Source organism: Capsicum annuum, chromosome 4 (genome assembly GCF_002878395.1).
Source record: "Capsicum annuum cultivar UCD-10X-F1 chromosome 4, UCD10Xv1.1, whole genome shotgun sequence".
Classification (NCBI taxonomy): Eukaryota; Viridiplantae; Streptophyta; class Magnoliopsida; order Solanales; family Solanaceae; genus Capsicum; species Capsicum annuum.
The window spans coordinates 192,249,725-192,256,227 of record NC_061114.1 but is presented as its reverse complement, the minus strand read 5'-3'; the positions used below and the strand labels follow the sequence as shown (position 1 = coordinate 192,256,227).

General features: G+C 33.9%; 1 long non-coding RNA gene across 1 annotated transcript; it reads right to left on the bottom strand.

Moving 5' to 3' along the window:
• Nucleotides 1–662: 662 nt before the first annotated feature.
• Nucleotides 663–1,815, bottom strand: LOC124897566. Its single transcript, XR_007054319.1, has 2 exons — nt 1,553–1,815; nt 663–868 (listed from the first exon to the last, which is right to left on the bottom strand). It is a non-coding gene; the product is annotated as an uncharacterized LOC124897566 (long non-coding RNA).
• Between the last annotated feature and the right edge of the window lie 4,688 nt (nt 1,816–6,503).

Sequence of the window (6,503 nt, the reverse complement as noted above, 5' to 3'; positions counted from 1 at the left end):
ACTTGGTCTACTAGACATACGCAATATTGATCCTTCTCTTTCTAAGAATTTTCACTAGCTCTATGGACTTACCTCAAAGGGTCTTATGTTCCATGACCCTATCCTCAACCTATCAACTCTCGCATCCCGCTTACCTCTTCCCCCCACCCCACCCTAGACCCCCAACCTGACCCAACACTAGCCCCTGACCCTACCCCCACCCTCCCCTCTTCCCCTACTTGAAGCAAACTCCAATCCTAACCCCCCTCCCCGGACATGACCTTAGCCTACCATCAGCCACCAAAGCCACAACTCAAAAAATAGCACTAGGAACAAAAAGAACACGCAAAGCACACTATACAACTAAATACCTAGAACAACAAACAACAACCACCAATTCCAGACAGCAAACAGTTCCAAAAAATTAAGAAGTCAAGAGATAATAACAAATACGGTATAATAATAAAAATAAATTAAGTGATTCTTGATTGGCCGTCAAAATCAAAAAGCTCTGTTTATGTAAAACTTTATTAGTCCATTTTCTATTTACCATATAAGCCAATATGGAGTATTTAAAAAATAATTATAAACTTATAATTACAATTTAATCTAAAATAAAATACACTTATTAAAGGTAAAAAAAAATTAATGAATATATATGGTAAATATAGCTTGTGGACTTGTTGAAATAAAACTTTGACCTTTTTTTTTTTGTATAAATTTTACATTATACAAATATGAATTGTATGTTTCATACCATAAGCAGAAAACAAAACCAAAAACTTAAAACAACTTGCACAATAGGATGAAGAGTTCTCGGCTTTTGCAACAAAAATGGATTCTCATCAGAACTATCACTCCACAACTGTAAACCTCTTAGACTTCTTATCTGCAGCAAAAAATTAACAAAGCTATTATGTTGGTTAAATATTACAATTACAATTGAAAATAAAAATGAGGAAAATAAAATAATCTTCTTCAGGTGCGAATATTTCATTGAGAATCAAATCCTTGTATCAAATGTTTTTCTAATCACAATGTATAACTCAACAAATACAAGAGTTGAGTCGAAACTCCACCAAAAAGAACACCTATCTTCAACTAAATAAACTCTCTTTTTACCATATCTTCAGTAACAGAAACTTTTCCTACTGGGATGACACCATAGCCACGACACCTAGACTCAACTTCTCTGGCTAAAAGCTTAAATTACTCCATTATTTATACAGCAAAACTGGTCAAATTTTTCAACCTAACATTATGCCTTTTCCTTAATTTAGACATGCAATATCTAACATTAAAAAAGTTAAGGCAAATCAAAAGCAGTAAATAACGTACGTAGACTGATTATCTTGGAAAACAACTGTCGAACCAATATTTAATGGAATCGAAAATGTGAACTTTGGAGAACTTGTGATTTAACGTGGTAGACTGGCAGATTGGAGAAGAACGTTAACTCAAGAAAATTCATAACCTTAGTTGGTGACTCGAAATCTTGATAATTTGAAACGTGATTCATCATCAAGAAAAGAGTAATTTTGAACCAATGCACAACATGGAGAGAGAGGCTTACCAAGACAATATTAGACATACATTAGGAATCATATCAAAGAAAATACTTAGTGTTGGTGACTCGAAACCTTGAAAATTCCATAGATAGAAGCAATAGCTTCCTGGCGATACACTTTGGAAAGTCAAAACCATACAATTGGGGACGACAAAATACAAAAAATTGGAGCATTGAGTTTGAAAGTGAGGATACAACATTGTATGAACTCGGCACTGAGTAAACTTGCAGTGGGATACAACGAACAAATAAGATAATAGCCGAGATAAAATAAGAGGCTGAATTTTAAGCATGCGGAAAATAATCATACATTATAACAATTATGCTCAAGGGCGTCTTAGTAAAATTACTAGCCTAAAGACAAATTTTAATAAGAACCTTAAATAATTACACATAAAAAAAATAAAAAAAATTTAAAGTTTCCTTTTTTTTGTTCTTAAGACTTTTAAGTTCACATGGTAACATAATTATTTATAAAAGTGAGGATTAATTCTAGTTAACAATGATACTGGTCATTTGTAAGCAATATATCAATTCGAATGTTGTTGCAAAATTTTATTTATTAATATGAAGTTTTGAATTATTTAATTTAAAGTTCTAAAATATTTTTGAGAAAAAATAATTTTTTTAATAGAAACTTTGAACGTACTTTATAATGTTCAATATTAATTTAAGTAATTTTTTTTTTTTGGTTTAAACCACCCGGTGTTCGGTACCCGCTTTTTAGAAGTTCGACTATATCTGAATTCGCCCCGCGTCGGGCCCCATTTGGGGGGAAGAGCTCCCAACAGAGTGTTTATCCATACCCAGAGTCGAACCCTCGACCTCTGGGGGTAGACCAATCCCTTATCATTGGGCTACCACTGAGGTTGGTAATTGGTAGACCAATCCCTTACCATTGGGCTACCACTGAGGTTGGTAATTTAAGTAAATTTTAAATCATGAAATTTACTGCTAAATTTTTTTGGGGGCCTCAAAATATTAGCGTCTGCAGCAAACACTTTACCAGCCTTACCCTTGAGCCGACCCTGATTATGCTTTAAATATAATGATACCAAAATCACTGTATGCTTTATGTTATAACGCCAAAGAATGATAACCTGTTAAACATATGCAAACTCCACAAACACTGAAACTATGTCTCGTACTGATACATGCACGACCACGAAGATGGACGTACGTGAAAATGTATTGAACCCGTCCAAGGGAGCGTCCAAGTGAAGTGTGAAGAAGGCCTTGGATCACACCAAAACCGCCCCTAAAGTTGCACTCCAAGGGCACCCTTTCTCACATTTTATTAAAAGAACTTTTTGGTCATTTCACCTTATATTTGTAATACACTATAAATAAAATAATGTAGGGTTTTAGTATTTAGTTTTTCGATGATATTGAAAGTTGTAACACTTTGAAAACATTTCTTTCTTGTGAGAAAGGCCCTTTGGCCGAAACTAGGACACTCACAAGTGTGAATTTTACTTGTGTTGCATTCAAGGCTTGGAAATGTAGGTGCTTGGGAGATTGATATCCCTCTTGTGACCACGTAAGAGTGTAGGTGTTGATTATTACATGTTGTAGGGGTTTTGGTGTTTGAGACACACATAGTTCTTAGAACTTGTAATAGTTTATGTCACACTTTCTATCTTTACATGTATTGTTGTTATCTTGTGTTCTTGGTGTGTTGTTGAATCCGAAAGTTGTGTTCTTTGTGTTCATCTTGTTCATCTCATTTTTGTTGTGTTGTTGACTGTTTTGGTGTTGAATAACACCTTGTTATCTTGTCATTGTTGTTGGATTCACGGCTTGGAACTTGTCTGTTAGAGTACGCGTCCTACTAATTGCCTATCTGTGGAACAAGTAAGTAAATGTGGTTCACAGAAGTAAACTGAACACAGTATTTTTACGTGGAAAACACTCGGCTCAAGAAAGGTGTAAAAAAACCACGACCTATACCTCTACAGGATTTAACCCAACTTCACTAAAATACTTGAGCCTCAACAATTAACAAAATTACAAGACTTCTTGTATCCTAGGAATTAAAACTTCTAACTCCTATTACTACAAAAACTCTAATCTTCCCAAGATAAGTGTTCCCAAGTCTTTGAGTTCCGAAACTTGAAGACGACAACTCCTAACTCAGTTTATAGATTACTGAGACTAGAATTAATGACTCATTACACTACCAAAACCTAACTACTACACATTTTATGACCTGCTAAGTAAGGGGCTTGGTTCTTCTTCAAGTATGTATGCTGATTGTTGATTAACTTTTTCAGTACGTGCGTGAGTGCTGGCTTTGAGTCATATTTGTTGTATTTAAGCCAACCTGTGGTAGAGTCCTTTTTGATGTTCAATTCTTTCTTCAGTAGAACCCTATCAGTTAATTCTTTTCCCTTTTTCTGCCGCCTCACCTCTCCTAGTTTTGATAGGATTCTTTTAATTCAAATCCTCTTCTTACTAAACTCCTTGATCAACTTGACTTCTTCAAGACTTCTAGTCTGATCTAACTCGGCTTCTGATGTAATCAATGTTATCTAAGTTTGTCTTGAACACATAATCATATCATCCAAACTCCTGTGCCAGCTAGACTATTTCACCTTGAATGGATCAGCTTCTTCAACGTGTTTCATTCACATTTCTATTATCAAACTTCTCATGCCCTAACATTGCCTTCTTCAAGCTCTTGGTTTTGTGCGTTGTTCTTCTTACTTTGTGGACTGTTTTGGTTCATTCCGTAGATTGGTTTGTATCACGTACAATCATTATATCAAATCAAATAAGAGAGATGGAGTATTATCTATTGCAATGTTTAGTGAAAACCTCGAACTCCAACTTAATTCTTCGTATATTTTAAGACCATCTTGAAAATATTTAAATGCAAATAAATGTAGCTTCATCCTTTCTTCCAAATAATTAAGTACATATTAGTATATTTAGGAGCAACTTCAGAATGCGACGAATAAGGGAACAGGAGGACCAACCTTACTGAATACATTTATTTACCAGTTCTGACCTTTTGCAAACACTAGAACACAACTGTTACCGAACAAATCACTTGAAATTGAATTATCTCTTTTAATTTCTTCTCTCATAAGTATCAACAACTTTAATATTTTTTTGAGCACTGTATGTAGATTTATGTCCAAAACTAGTGTACTAATCAAAATGCTGAAAATGAGCAAATAGAACAATACTAAAATTATAGAACTCCAAATCTTGAATGATGAAAAAAATAAGCATAAAACAAATGTGATGAACACTAATTATGTATACATAACATATATAAAGATATACCTGACCATACAAGAATCAGGAAGAAATTGTAGGATTTTTGCCTCGTTCATTAACGTTGTTCCTACAAAATAGTGAACCAAAAGAAATCTAATAATGGATTTGAAAGAAAAAACATTAAAGTAAGCACTTTTTACGTATACATGACATATATAAGCATATACCTGATCGAGCAAGAATTAAGAAGAAATATAGTTAAACTTTTGTCTTATTCATCAACGTTGTTCCTACAAAACAGTGAGCCAAAATAACCTGTTAACGGGTTTGAAAAAAACATTCAAGTAAGTATTATTGAACACAAACACAAGAAAATCTAACAGGATTCAATAATTAAAATAAATTATAACTCATTGAAAAAAAGTAATAAGAACAATATTAAAGATTAAAGAACTCCATATTTCAATAATGATAAAAAGTAAGTTAGCGAGAATGGCCGGACAGTGTCCAGGTTACACGAAGTGCCCATCTATTTTTTATTATATTAAATAATTTTGATTTGAAATTTTAAAAAGCTAATCTAAGTAATGTTAATGCTTTTCAATTAAAGAATTAATCTACTTCCCATAAAAAGAGAGAGCAATAATTTTGAAAAAAGTGAGAAAGTTTGACAAAAATAGCATGAAAAATTTGCCTCACAAATCAAATAGATATCCGATAATTTTATTTGAGTTTTTTTTATTATTATAGTCAATAGTAAATATCATTAAAATAATAAAATTATAGTGAAGAGATGATTTTGTCTAAAGAAAAGACTTTTAATGAGGGACAAAAAGTTCAAACAACATTTTTAAAGCCCTTCACACTTTTAATATAATAGAGATAGCAGAGATGCACAAACTTATCTATTTCTCTAGTGGTGGATGCAGAAATTTTACTTAGAAGATTAAAAAAAAAGGTAGTGCTTGAAATTTGAATGTAACACCCGGCCTTTTCGATGGTTAAAAAATTCTTGAAACGAGTCTTTAGGACTCAAATATCAAAGATAAACCACCTAAGTTTGGGCTTGAATGGGTTGGGAGTGTATATAGGCTTCGAAAGGGGTTTTGCGTCGCGAAATAGGCACTCCACGGTAGCCTCGTGTCGCGAAGGGGTCCGCAATAAGCTACTGCCTAGGGTCTGCATCGAGGTCCGCACCACGAACCTCCAGGTTCGCACCAGGGGTCGTGCCGCGAACCTCCTGGTCTGCGATGGGGGTTGCACTGTGACCCCCCTCCCCGTGCATCGAAATTATTCTGTTTTAGTATATTTAAGAGCATGGAGGTCTTTTCACACCCCTAAGTCATTCCCAATTCCTTATGGACGAGTTTAGGTCCTTAAAAACATCTTTGCACCTCAATAACCCTAATCATCATTCTAATAACAAGAGAGGGAAAAACTACCAAGGGTTTAACGATTCTGAGCTTCAAGGGTAAATCTTACATTACATTTTTTCCAACTCAAGGTATGTAGAATTATCCTAAGATCATGGGATAAATTATATTTTTTTATGGAATTCAAGGTATATTTATGTATATCCATATGTATGATTTTTGAGAATCAACTTAAGAGCATGGGTTATGATATTTTCTCTCTCATGATGAAATTTACTTGTCTTAACATGTAATGGGTTGTTCAAACGGACGATTAAAAACTTGAGTTTAAATGCTTTACTATCATTTATGAATCTACA